This window comes from Ovis canadensis, chromosome 12, assembly GCF_042477335.2.
Source record: "Ovis canadensis isolate MfBH-ARS-UI-01 breed Bighorn chromosome 12, ARS-UI_OviCan_v2, whole genome shotgun sequence".
Classification (NCBI taxonomy): Eukaryota; Metazoa; Chordata; class Mammalia; order Artiodactyla; family Bovidae; genus Ovis; species Ovis canadensis.
Genome location: NC_091256.1, coordinates 11,558,620 through 11,573,669, shown reverse-complemented (window position 1 = coordinate 11,573,669; position 15,050 = coordinate 11,558,620). Strand labels below are relative to the sequence as shown.

General features: G+C 38.4%; 1 pseudogene; it reads left to right on the top strand.

Moving 5' to 3' along the window:
* Window positions 1-6,772: 6,772 nt before the first annotated feature.
* LOC138415802 (olfactory receptor 5W2-like) lies at window positions 6,773-7,696 on the top strand (annotated as a pseudogene).
* The last annotated feature ends 7,354 nt before the right edge of the window (window positions 7,697-15,050 follow it).

Below are 15,050 nucleotides of genomic sequence, written 5' to 3'. Positions count from 1 at the left end.
ACACACATACATATGTCTGTTGTTTGTAAAATTATATTCATGATCCAAGGGAAATGAAATTGTTTAAAATACTTTAAAGGAGTAAATAAATATTTGTAATAAAATGTCATCTTTAAAAATACTACCGTTCCAAAACAGCATGCTTCATTGTGTATATACAACTAATGTATAGCACTTCCTCTTTGCTGAATACTTCCAGAATTTTGCAGTTTTGTCAAATATTATGGTTAATTCTTTAATTCAAATATTATTTCAATTACACTAAGATTTATTGTATATTTACTGAGAGATCATTGAACATTTAGGTCCTTTATATTCTATGATACACACTGCATTTTCTATATTAATAACTATAAGCTAGAGCTAATAGCAAGTATTAATTAACTACATGGTCAAGTAATTCCTAACAAGCCTCAAAATCACTCTAAAATAAAAATTGAGGACTATAAATCCAATGGAGGCAAGATTATCAAAAGAGAAAAGGCAGTCTCTCCAATAAGTGGTGCTGGAAAAATTGTACAGCTCATGTAAATGAATGAAATTAGAATATTCTCTAACACTGTATACAAAAATAAATGCAAAATGAATTAAAGACATAAATATAAGATGAGGTATTACAAAGCTCTTAGAGGAAAACATAGGCATAACAGTCTTTGACATTCATCACAGCAATGTTTATTTTTTTGTATCCACCTCCTAAGGCAACAGAAATAAAAACAAAAATAAACCAATGGACCTAATTAAAATAAAACAACAACAAAAACTTCTGCACAGCAAAGGATAGCATAAACACAATGAAAGGACAACACATAGAACGGGAGACAATATTTTAAAAGATGTGAGCAACTAGGGATTGATTCCAAAATTTACAAACAGCTAATGCAGCTCAGTTGGAGAAAGAAATGGCAACACATTCCAGTGTTCTTGCCTGAAGAATCCCAGGGAAGGGGGAGCCTGGTGGGCTGCTGTCTATGGGGTCGCATAGAATTGGACACGACTGAAGCAACTTAGCAGCAGCAGTTGCAATGCAGCTCAGTATACAAAACAAACAACCCAAACAAAAATATGCACAGAAAATCTGAATAGATATTTCTCCAAACAAAACATACAGATGGCCAAGAGGCACATGAAAAGATTCTCAACACGTGAATCATTAAAGAAAAGCAAATTAAAGCCACAAAGAGATATTATCTCACACTGGCTAAAATGGCCATCAGTAAAAAGCCTACAAACAATAGATGCTGGAGAGAGTGTCAGTTCATTTCAGTTCAGTTGCTCAGTTGTGTGCAGGCCCATGGACTGAAGCACGCCAGGCCACCGTGTCCATCACCAACTCCCAGAGCTTACTCAAACTCATGTCCGTTGAGTCGGTGATGCCATCCAACCATTTCATCCTCTGTCATCCCCTTCTCCTCCTGCCCTCAATTTTTCCCAGGATCAGGGTCTTTTAAAATGAGTCAGCTCTTCGCACCACATGGCCAAAGTATTGGAGTTTCAGCTTCAACATCAGTCCTTCCAATGAACACTCAGGACTTATCTCCTTTAGGATGGACTGGTTGGATCTCCTTGCAGTCCAAGGGTTTCTCAAAGAGTCTTCTCCAACACCACAGTTCAAAAGCATCAATTATTCCAGCTTTCTTTCTAGTCCAAATCTCACATCCATATGTGACCACTGGAAAAACCATAGCCTTGACTAGATGGACCTTTGTTGGCAAAGTAATGTCTCTGCTTTTTAATATGTTGTCTAGGTTGATCATAAGTTTTCTTCCAAGGAGTAAGCAGCTTTTAATTTCATGGCTGCAGTCACCATCTGCAGTGATTTTGGAGCCTAAAAAATGAAATCAGCCACTACTTCCACAGTTTCTCCATCTATTTGCCATGAAGTGATGGGACTGGATGCCATGATCTTTGTTTCCTGAATGTTGAGCATTAAGCCAACTTTTTCACTCTCCTCTTTCACTTTCATCAAGAGGCTTTTTAGTTTTTCTTTGCTTTCAGCTATAAAGGTGGTGTCATCTGAATATCTGAGATTATTATTATTTGTCCCAGCAATCTTGATTTCAGCCTGTGTTTTATCCAGCCCAGCGTTTCTCATGGTACTCTGCATATATGTTAAATAAGCAGGGTGACAATATACAGCTTTGATGTACTCCTTTTCCTATTTGGAACCAGTCTGTTGTTCCATGTCCAGTTGCTTCCTGACCTACATACAGATTTCTCTTGAGGCAGGTCAGGAGAGGGTGTGGAGAACAGAAAAACCTCCTACGCTGTTGTGGGAATGTAAACTGGTACAGCCACTATGGAGAACAATATGAAGGTCTGTTAAAAGCTCAAAAATGGAGCTAGCACATGATGCAACCATCCCAATCCAGGGCATATATTCAGAGAAAACTGAAGTTTGAAAGGATATATGTACCCCAATGTTCACTGCAGTGCTGTTTACAATAGCCAAGACATAGAAGTAGCCTAAATGTCTGTTAACACATGAATGGATAAGAAGATGCAGTACATATTTATAATGCAGGATTTGTTGTTGTTCAGTCACTTAGTCATGTCCAACCCTTTGCGACCCTATGGACTGCAGCATGCCAGGCCTCCCTGTCCTTCATTATCTCTCAGAGCTTGCTCAAACTCATGTCCATTGGATTGCCATCCAACCTTCTCATCCTCTGTCATCCCCTTCTCATCCTGCATTCAACCTTTCTCAGTATCAGGGTCTTTTCTAAAGAGTCAGTTCTTTGCATTAGGTGGCCAAAGTATTGGAGTTTCAGCTTCAGCATCAGTTCTTCCAATGAAAATTCAGGACTAATTTCCTTTAGGATTGACTGCTTTGCTCTCATTGCAGCCCAAGGAACTTCATACTCAAAGTTTGCTCTAAGATCTTCGTATCTGGTATGATTGGGCTACATCCAAAGATACCAGGACTATGGCTCATTGGAAAATGAGTGTCCAATGACTATGACTGTCATTGGAAAAGACCCTGATGCTGGGAATGATTGAAAGCCAGAGGAGAAGGGGATGACAGAGAATGAGATGGTTAGATGGCATCACCGAGTCAGTTCAGTTCAGTTCAGATGCTTAGTCATGTCTGACTCTTTGCAACCCCCTGGACTGCAGGATGCCAGGCTTCCTTGCCCATCACAAACTCCCAGAGCTTATTCAAACTCATGCCCATTGAGTAGATGATGTCATCTGGTCCCATCACTTCATAGCAAATAGATGGGGAATCAATGGAAACAGTGACAGACTTTATTTTCTTGGGTATCAAAGTCTCTTACTCAATGGGCATGAGTCTGAGTGAGCTCCCGGAGTTGGTGATGGACAGGGAAGCTTGGCATGCTGCAGTCCATGGGGTAGCATAGAGTCAGACACGATTGAGTGGCTGAACTAACTGACTGAAAGAGTTTCGTTGCTGTCTAGAAGGGAGAATTTGGGAGGATGTAATATTGAAACTTCTGTCTCATAGAATGAATGTGGATAGTAGAAAACAAATAACTTTTTTTAAAAAAATTATGAACCCTGTTTATTTAGAAAAATCATTTGTGTAAAAATTTTTAAAATGAGTCATCTTTGCATATATGAACTTATCAATAGAAAATTCTGATCACAGTTACATTCTTATTTTTTGTTCCTCAGCCTCTGCTTTAATAGACAGAAATATTAGTACTATACTTAGTAGTAAATAAACATTTAGATAGTATTACCTTTTCAAATTCTTGCACTAGAAATTTTAGGAAATGAAAAAAAAATCATTGATTTCATTCCTTAAATGTAATGTAAATATTCTTATATAAATAAAATGTAATTCAGAAAGAAAAAGTACATTATTTAGGAAATGTGAGGGAGTCATAAAGTCAATGAAATGCCTGTAAAAAATGTGGTAGGATGAGAATAAGACAGTGTGTGGTGATGAAAGCTATGGTGAAAGGTAGCATTGTTACTAATGTTATAGCATCATTATTTATAGTAGATAAAAAGTAGAAAAAACCTGATAGTCACTTAACTGAAGAGGGGATCTACAAAGTGTATTGTATCTTTAAAATAAAATATTGTCCCCAAATGATGAAACGAAATACTGATAAGTGGAGCAACATGGATGCAACTTGAAAACATTATCTTCAAGGAAAGAAGGCTGACAGGAAAAGAAAATAAACATATGAACAAAACATATTAGAAAAAAAAGGTATCACATGATTCTGTTTGTATGAGACATCCATAATAGGGAACCACATAGAATTAGTGGTTACTATGGGCTAAGGAAGGAGAACTGACGGGTAGCAGGTGGGGGTTTCTTATTGAAGTGATGAAAATATTCTGGATTTAGGTACTGGAGATAATTGAACAATCTTGAAAGTATAATAAAAAACAATAAAAACAAGAACTGCATACTTACATAAGAAAGATCAATTGTATGATATATGCCTCGTATTTCAATAAAAAAGAAAATATGGTCAAAGTGTAGCCATATTCCTAAATAGTCCAGTGAAGGAGACTGTTTCAAAGACAAAATGACCAATCCAAAGGAGCTGAAAATGATGGAGGGAGGATCTTTTTGAGTTTCATTAGGTTTCCTTTTGGACTGGAAAAGGAGGAGATAGTTTCAGGGTAACTGCAAAGCATTCCATACAAACAAATTGCTATTTTCTTCTACCATAGATCAATCTGGCAGCAATAGTGAAGCTTTAAATCTCAGCCTTTGCAAAGTTGTTTCTGAATTCACAGGGGAATACACAGGAGCAGAAACATAATTAATGAAATGTTTGCTAACATCAAAACTTAGGGGCAGTAACTCAGGGATTTAAGTCCCCATATACCTGGTAAAATAAAAGACCATCTGCTTATTATCATTTAGCTACCCAAGACCTGCCCATTTCAGGTAGGTTTCCAGGCCTTATCTTAAAGAATATAAGAGGAAATAACTTTTTGAGAAAGAAAAAATGTATTTGTAAGTGAAATGTTTATGCCTACTTACTCAATTAAATTAACTCTGCATTTATTTGCCAGAAATAATATTGATTTCTCTGATTGGGAACTATCTTCCTGAACTTGTTAATAACCACAGTATAACTTCTTAATGATTTTATTTTATTGGCTCACAAAAAATCTTTTACTCCTTTTATCATTGGATAAGTGTATACATGAATTGAAGGTTTGTTTCATTTTGTTTAAAAAATAATACAACTACCACCATAAAAATAAAAACTTGCAAATTAATTCTTATGTGAAAAAATGTCATATCTATTTAGGCTTAAGAAGAATTTCATTAAATGCATTCTATTCTCATATATATCAAAAATATATATAAGTCAAGAGGGAGGTGATATGTTTATAATTGTGGCTGAGTTGCTTTGTTGTATGGCAGAAACCAACATAACACTGTAAAGCAATTTTACTCCAATTAAAAAAAATAGGCATTTCAAGCATGACACACACAAAGACACATACATAAGAGAGGGTATGTATCTATCTCAGATGAATTTGTCTCTCATCTCATTTCCATTCTATAATATTAGAGCCCATTTAAAATCCAAAGAGATGCAAATGTGTTCTATTGTTTTCAATTTCTTTTAGATCTTTTCTTTCCCTCATCAAGAGACTTGATTTTTGACAACTCTCTCTGCAAAGGGGTAATGAGTATTGTGACAAATCAATAACAAATTATTAGGAATAAAGGTTGATAATGTTTAGATGTCTCAGTAACTAGTAAACACAACATAAAACCAGTAACAAAATAGAGATCATTATTATTAGTCAGTGACATGGTCATTATTTCAGGAATTAATACAAATATTCTTAAACCAATCATGTAATGAGAAACATTAAAACTGTAATCCCATTTTGTTTCCATGTAAATACTTTCAAATGTAGAGACTCCTTAGCCCTGTCTTACAGCTCAACATCTCTAATACATTAGAATCTTGTTCATATTATTTTGAAGAGGAAAAGAGAGGTAAATTAATTCAAATGTATCCATTGAGATAAAGTCAGACTCCGACATGACCTTGTAGGAAGTGACATGCCTCATAAATGACGTAATAGATTTGGTTCATTTTCTCAACAGTCTATTCTAGGTGATTTTTCTTATTGGATAATAGATAGCTGAAGAAGTGTTAGTCACTCAGTGATGTTGGACTCTTTGTGACCCCCAAAACTGTAGCCCACCAGGCTCCTCTGTCCATGGAATTCTTCAGGCAAGAATACTGGAGTGAGCAGCCATTCCCCTCTGCAAGGGATCTTCCTGACTTTGGGATCAAACCTGGGTCTCCCATGTTGCAGGCAGATCCTTAATTGTCTGAAGCAACAGAGAAGCCTCAGTAGATAGTTTTGCCTCTTTAAAGAGTGGGCACATGACTGGATGCTTTTCTGTTATAGAAAGAAATGTGTTCTGCTTTACGATATTTTGCAGATGTGCAAAAGTGTTACCTATCCATGTATCTTTGTTATTTATTTTAAAAATATTTTTCTGAGAGTATGTTACTGCTAAATCACTTCAGTCGTGTCCGACTCCGTGCGACCCCATAGACGGCAGCCCACCAGGCTCCCCTGTCCCTGGGATTCTCCAGGCAAGAACACTGGAGTGGGTTGCCATTTCCTTCTCCAATGTATGAAAGTGAAAAGTGAAAGTGAAGTTGTTTAGTAGTGTCTGACGATTAGCGACCCCATGGACTGCAGCCTACCAGGCTCCTCCACCCATGGGATTTTCCAGGCAAGAGTACTGGAGTGGGGTGCCATTGCATTCTCCATCTAAGAGTATAGACAAGAACAAAGAAGGATGGACAGAGACAATTGCTCCTCCGTGAATGAATTCATTTTCTTGGGAATTACTGAGAACACTGAGAACAAAGCGATCCTACTTACCATGTTTCTCCTTGTCTATCTCATCAGTCTTCTGGCAAACCTTGGAATGATAACCCTGATTAGGATGGACCCCCAGCTGCACACACCCATGTACCTTTTTCTCAGCCACCTCTCCTTCTGTGACCTCTGCTATTCCACAGCCATCAGCCCTAAGATGCTGGTGGACCTATTTGCCAAGAAGAAGTCAATCTCTTCCCATGGCTGTGCTCTGCAGTTCTTGGACTTCTGTATCTTTGCAGATTCTGAGTGTCTCCTACTGGCAATATGGCCTATGACCAGTACAAGGCCGTCAGCAGCCCCTTGCTCTATGTGGTCAGCATATCCAGTGGGATGTGCCCCCTGCTCATGGCTGGGGTTTACCTGGTGGGGATGGGATGCTCTGATATACGTGACATTAGCATTCCACTTATGTTTCTGTGGGTCAAGTGAGATTAACCATTTCTTCTATGATTTACCTCCACTTTTCCTCCTTTCCTGCTCTGATATACAGGTCAATGAGTTGGCATTATTCCTTGTTTTTGGCTTCACTGAACTGAGTACCATTTCAAGAGTTCTTGTCTCTTATTTTTATATCATCCTTTCAGTCTTGAAGATCCATTCTGTAGAAGGGAGGTTCAAAGCATTCTCTACCTGCACCTACCACCTAACTGCAGTGGCAACTTTCCAAGGAACTATTCTCTTTATGTATTTCAGGCCGAGTTCATCCTACTCTTTAGATTAAGACAAAATGACTTTGTTGTTTTATACTCTAGTGATTCCAATGTTAAACCCTCTGATTTACAGCCTAAGAAACAAGGATGTGAAACAAACCTTAGAAAAAATAAAACTTAAAAGATGATGCTAAATGTTTATATTTCACACACAGAAAAAGACACACATTGTGGTTTTTGTATTTGTAAAATTATGTTGCATCATACAAGAGAAAATAAATTGTCTCACTAAATACATAAATTAATAATAAGCATTGGTTATAAAGCCCAAATTTTAGAAACATTACAACTTCCAAATGCAGCATGCTCATATGTGTCAAGAATTTATATATGGCATGTTCTCTTCGTTGAAAACTTTCCTGAGTGTTCTAATTTTGTCCCATTGTATTGATTCATTCTTTCATTTATGTACTATTGCAATTACTAGATACTTCTCATGTGTTTACTGACAGATGTTTGAACTTTTAAAAAAATATTCTATGATACGTACTATACTTTTTGTATTAATGAGTATAAGCGAGAGGAGCTACCCCACGTTCTAGGTCAGGGAACCCATGCCCGAGGGGCGGTGGCCAAGAGGAGTTCCTCATGTCTGAGGTCAGGGGAGGCAGCCGAGAGGAGCTACCCTGCATCCGAGGTCAGGGGCGGAGGCCAAGAGTGCCAGGCTGTGACAGCGCAGGAGCAGCCAAGAGGAGCTACCCCACGTCTGAGGCCAGGGGTGGCAGCTGGGAGGAGCAACCCCACATCCAAGGAGTGGTGGCTGGGCCAGCGCAGGAGGGCCTAGAGGAGCTATTCCACATTCAATGTCAGGAGGGTTGGAGGTGAGGGGATACCCTTTGTCTAAGGTAAGGAGCAGTGGCTGCGCTTTGCTGGAACAGCTGTGAAGAGATACTCCACGCCCAAGGTAAGAGAAACCCAAGTAAGATGGTAGGTGTTGCAAGAGGGCATCAGAGGGCAGACACACTGAAACCATAATCACAGAAAACTAGTCAATCTAATCACACTAGGACCACAGCCTTGTCTAACTCAGTGAAGCTAAGCCATGCCCATGGGGACACTCAAGATGGGTGGGAAATGGTGGAGAGGTCTGACAGAATGTGGTCCACTGGAGAAGGGACTGGCAAACCACTTCAGTATTCTTGCCTTGAGAACCCCATGAACAGTATGAAAAGGCAAAATGATAGGATACTGAAAGAGGAACTCCCCAGGTCAGTAGGTGCCCAATATGCTACTGGAGATCAGTGGAGAAAAAACTCCAGAAAGAATGAAGGGATGGAGCCAAAGCAAAAACAATACCCAGTTGTGGATGTGACTGGTGATAGAAGCAAGGTCCAATAATGTAAAAAGCAATATTGCATAGGAACCTGGAATGTCAGGTCCATGAATCAAGGCAAATTGGAAGTGGTCAAACAAGAGATGACAAGAGGGAATGTCGACATTCTAGGAATCAGCAAACTAAAATGGACTGGAATGGGTGAATCTAACTCAGATGACCATTGTATCTACTACTGCTGGCAAGAATCCCTCGGAAGAAATGGAGTAGCCATCGTGGTCAACAAAAGAGTCTGAAATGCAGTACTTGGATGCAATCTCAAAAATGACAGAATGATCTCTGTTCATTTCCAAGGCAAACCATTCCATGTCACAATAATCCAAGTCTATGCTCCAACCAGTAACTCTGAAGAAGCTGAAGTTGAACAGTTCTATGAAGACCTACAAGACCTTTTAGAACGAACATCCCCCAAAAGATGTCCTTTTCATTTTAGGGGACTGGAATGCAAAAGTAGGAAGTCAAGAAACACCTGGAGTAACAAGTAAATTTGGCCTTGGAATACGGAATGAAGCAGGGCGAAGACTAACAGAATTTTGCCAAGAAAATGCACTGGTCATAGCAAACACCCTCTTCCAACAACACAAGAGAAGACTCTACATAAGGTAATCAGCAGATGGTCAACACTGAAATCAGATTGATTATATTCTTTGCAGCAAAAGATGAAGAAGCTCTATACAGTCAACAACAACAAGACCAGGAGCTAACTGGCTCAGATCATGAACTCCTTATTGCCAAATTCAGACTTTTTTTTATAGCTGCATAGCTACTAATTCTTGAATCTCAGTTGCTGACATAATTTATAACATGAATTTGCATTTTAAAGCTCCAGCTCACTTGAGATAATACTTTAAATTTTTCTTAATCTACTTAGTAATAAACCTCAGTCAAGCTTCTTGTTTGAATGGTCCCTATTGGTTCAGCCATACAGAAATGCTGGTGCTATTTAGTAATTTCTGTTTAGATAGTAGTTATACCTGTTAATAATAAGAAATAAAATTAGTGAATTAATTTTCTGGTTGAGGAAAGTGAAAGTAGGAAGGTGTGTACAACTGAGACAACCCTCAAAACAGTTGTGCTTCTACTTGGGGCTCAGGTGGGAACAGACGGGGGGAGGACAAGACTATCTGGGCCATTAAACTAAAGTAACATGAAACAGAGAACATCTCCATTCATCCTAAATATTCTCATCTACATGTGTGGATTTACTGGGATGCGTTTTCTTTAAAGCTGTATATTTAGACATTAAAAAAAAAATGTATTTCTACTGACTTTGGTCTCTCTGTCTAGGACAATAGCCGAAACTTGTTGTCATATATAGTGTCATATTATCTTTGCCATTTTGATGAGGTGAGATAACGTTCACAGAGTCACATTTTGTTATTCTTTGTTGTTGAGTGATGTGGTCGTGTTTGATGTTGTCATTGCTGCTGCTGTTCTGTCCTCATTTAACTAAATGTTCTGTGCTTCGTGCTGACCAGGACGCTGGGAAAGAACAGTGTGTGTTTTCGCTACACGAACCCCAGGACCTCTTTCAGGCCTCGCAGATGAAGTTTGAAGATTTTCAAAAAGATCTTAGAAAACTCAAGAAAGACCTGAGAGGTAACTTACAATCTTAAGGATACTCAGTTGTTATTTATGCTTCTTTAATGACAGAACAGATTCTTCAGTGTTTCTAAAGAAAATAAACATCGATGTAAATAAACATTTTCATATGTGGCAAAAGAAAAATTTTAATATGCCAGCAAATTTGGAAAACTCAGGGCCACAGGACTGGAAAAGGTCAGTTTTCATTCCGATCCCAAAGAAAGGCAATGCCAAAGAAAGGCAATGCCAAAGAATGCTCAAACTACTGCACAATTGCACTCATCTCACACGCTAGTAAAGTAATGCGCAAAATTCTCCAAGCCAGGCTTCAGCAATACATGAACCATGAACTTCCTGATGTTCAAGATAGTTTTAGAAAAGGCAGAGGAACCAGAGATCAAATTGCCAACATCCGCTGGATCATGGAAAAAGCAAGAGAGTTCCAGAAAAACATCTATTTCTGCTTTATTGACTATGCCAAAGCCTTTGACTGTGTAGATCACAATAAACTGTGGAAAATTCTGGAAGAGATGGGAGTACCAGGCCACCTGACCTGCCTCTCGAGAAATCTGTATGCAGGTCAGGAAGCAACAGTTAGAACTGGTCATGGAACAATAGACTGGTTTCAAATAGGAAAAGGAGTACGTCAAGGCTGTGTATTGTCACCCTGCTTATTTAACTTCTATGCAGAGTACATCATGAGAAACCCTGGGCTGGAAGAAACACAAGCTGGAATCAAGATTGCCGGGAGAAATATCAGTAACCTCGGATATGCAGATGACACCATCCTTATGGCAGAAAGTGAAGAGGAACTCAAAAGCCTCTTGATGAAAGTGAAAGAGGAGAGTGAAAAAGTTGGCTTAAAGCTCAACATTCAGAAAATGAAGATCATGGCATCCGGTCCCATCACTTCATGGGAAATAGATGGGGAAACAGTGGACACAGTGTCAGACTTTATTTTTTTGGGCTCCAAAATCACTGCAGATGGTGACTGCAGCCATAAAATTAAAAGATGCTTGCTCCTTGGAAGGAAAGTTATGACCAACTTAGATAGTATATTCAAAAGCAGAGACATTACTTTGCTGACTAAGGTCTGTCTAGTCAAGGCTATGGTTTTTCCTGTGGTCATGTATGGATGTGAGAGTTGGACTGTGAAGAAGGCAGAGAGCCAAAGAATTGATGCTTTTGAACTGTGGTGTTGGAGAAGACTCTTGAGAGTCCCTTGAAGTGCAAGGAGATCCAACCAGTCCATCCTGAGGAAGATCAGCCCTGGGTGTTCTTTGGAAGGAATGATGCTAAAGCTGAAACTCCAGTACTTTGGTCACCTCATGAGAAGACTGACTCATTGGAAATGACTCTGATGCTGGGAGGGATTGGGGGCAGAAGGAAAAGGGGACGACAGAGGATGAGATGGCTGGATGGCATCACTGACTCGATGGACGTGAGTCTGAGTGAACTCTGGGAGTTGGTGATGGACAGGGAGGCCTGGCATGCTGCGATTCATGGGGTCGCAAAAAGTCGGACATGACTGAGCGACTGAACTGAACTGAATACTCCATTGTGTATATGTACCACAGCTTTCTTATCCATTCATCTGCTGATGGACATCTAGGTTGCTTCCATGTCCTGGCTATTATAAACAGTGCTGCAATGAACTTTTTGGTACATGTGTCTCTTTCAATTCTGGTTTCCTCGGTGTGTACGCCCAGCAGCGGGATTGCTGGGTCATAAGGCAGTTCCATTTCCAGTTTTTTAAGGAATCTCCACACTGTTCTCCATAGTGGCTGTACTAGTTTGCATTCCCACCAACAGTGTAAGAGAGTTCCCTTTTCCCTACATCCTCTCCAGCATTTATTGCTTGTAGACTTTTGGATCACAGACATTCTGATTGGCATGAAATGGTACCTCACTGTGGTCTTGATTTACATTTCTCTGATCATGAGTGATGTTGAGCATCTTCTCATGTGTTTGTTAGCCATCTGTATGTCTTCTTTTGAGAAATGTCTATTTAGTTCTTTGGCCCATTTTTTGATTGGGTCATTTATTTTTCTGGAATTGAGCTGCAGGAGTTGCTTGTATATTGTTAAGATTAGTTGTTTGTTAGTTGCTTCATTTGCTATTATTTTCTCCCAATCTGAAGGCTGCCTTTTCACCTTGCTGATAGTTTCCTTTGTTGTGCAGAAGCTTTTAAGTTTAATTAGGTCCCATTTGTTTATTTTTGCGTTTATTTCCAATATTCTGGGAGGTGGGTCATAGAGGATCCTGCTGTGATGTATGTCGGAGAGTGTTTTGCCTATGTTCTCCTCTAGGAGTTTTATAGTTTCTGGTCTTACATTTAGATCTTTAATCCATTTTGAGTTCGTTTTTGTGTATGGTGTTAGAAAGTATTCTAGTTTCATCGTTTTACAAGTGGTTGACCAGTTTTCCCAGCACCACTTGTTAAAGAGATTGTCTTTAATCCATTGTATATTCTTGCTTCTTTTGTCAAAGATAAGATGTCCATAGGTGCGTGGATTTATCTCTGGGCTTTCTATTTTGTTCCATTGATCTATATTTCTGTCTTTGTGCCAGTTCCATACTGTCTTGATGACTGTGGCTTTGCAGTAAAGCCTGAAGTCAGGCAGGTTGATTGCTCTAGTTCCATTCTTCTTTCTCAAGATTGCTTTGGCTATTCGAGGTTTTTTGTATTTCCATACAAATTGTGAAATTATTTGTTCTTGCTCTGTGAAAAATACCATTGGTAGCTTGATAGGGATTGCATTGAATCTATAAATTGCTTTGGGTAGTATACTCATTTTCACTATATTGATCCTTCTGATCCATGAACATGGTATATTTCTCCATCTGTTAGCGTCCTCTTTGACTTCTTTCACCAGTGTTTTATAGTTTTCTATATATAGGTCTTTAGTTTCTTTAGGTAGATATATTCCTAAATATTTTATTCTTTTCGCTGCAATGGTGAATGGAATTGTTTCCTTAATTTCTTTGTCTATTTTCTCATTATTAGTGTATAGGAATGCAAGGGATTTCTGTGTGTTGATTTTATATCCTGCAACTTTACTATATTCATTGATTAGCTCTAGTAATTTTCTGGTGGAGTCTTTAGGCTTTTCTTTGTAGAGGATCATGTCTCTGCAAACAGTGAGAGTTTTACTTCTTTTCCAATTTGGATTCCTTTTATTTCTTTTTCTGCTCTGATTGCTGTGGCCAAAACTTCCAAAACTATGTTAAATAGTAATGGTGAGAGTGGGCACCCTTGTCTTGTTCCTGACTTTAGGGGAAATGCTTTCAATTTTTCACATTGAGGATAATGTTTGCTGTGGGTTTGTCATAGATAGCTTTTATTATGTTGAGGTATGTTCCTTCTATTCCTGCTTTCTGGAGGGTTTTTATCATAAATGGATGTTGAATTTTGTCAAAGGCCTTCTCTGCATCTATTGAGATAATCATATGGCTTTTATTTTTCAATTTGTTAATGTGGTGAATTACATTGATTGATTTGCAGATATTGAAGAATCCTTGCATCCCTGGGATAAAGCCCACTTGGTCATGGTGTATGAACTTTTTAATGTGCTGTTGGATTCTGATTGCTAGAATTTTGTTAAGGATTTTTGCATCTATGTTCATCAGTGATATCGGCCTGTAGTTTTCTTTTTTGGTGGCATCTTTGTCAGGTTTTGGTATTAGGGTGATGGTGGCCTCATAGAATGAGTTTGGAAATTTACCTTCCTCTGCAATTTTCTGGAAGAGTTTGAGTAGGATAGGTGTTAACTCTTCTCGAAATTTTTGGTAGAATTCAGCTGTGAAGCCGTCTGGACCTGGGCTTTTGTTTGCTGGAAGATTTCTGATTACAGTTTCAATTTCCATGCTTGTGATGGGTCTCTTAAGATTTTCTATTTCTGCCTGGTTCAGCTTTGGAAAGATGTACTTTTCTAAGAATTTGTCCATTTTATGGGCATATAATTGCTGATAGTAGTTTTTTTTAATGATCCTTTGTATTTCTGTGTTGTCTGTTGTGATCTCTCCATTTTCATTTCTAATTTTATTGATTTGATTTTTCTCCCTTTGTTTCTTGATGAGTCTGGCTAATGGTTTGTCAATTTTATTTATCCTTTCAAAGAACAAGCTTTTGGCTTTGTTGATTTTTACTATGGTCTCTTTTGTTTCTTTTGCATTTATTTCTGCCCTAATTTTTAAGATTTCTTTCCTTCTACTAACTCTGGTGTTCTCCATTTCTTCTTTTTCTAGTTGCTTTAGTTGTAGAGTTAGGTTATTTATTTGATTTTTTCTTGTTTCTTGAGGTATGCCTGTATTGCTATGAACTTCCCCCTTAGCACTGCTTTTACAGTGTCCCACAGGTTTTGGGCTACTGTGTTTTCATTTTCATTCGTTTCTATGCATGTTTTGATTTCTTCTGTGATTTGTTGGTTATTCAACAGCGTGTTGTTCAGCCTCCATATGTTGGAATTTTTAATAGTTTTTCTCCTGTAATTAAGATCTAATCGTACTGCATTGTGATCAGAAAAGATGCTTGGAATAATTTCAATTCTTTTGAATTTACCAAG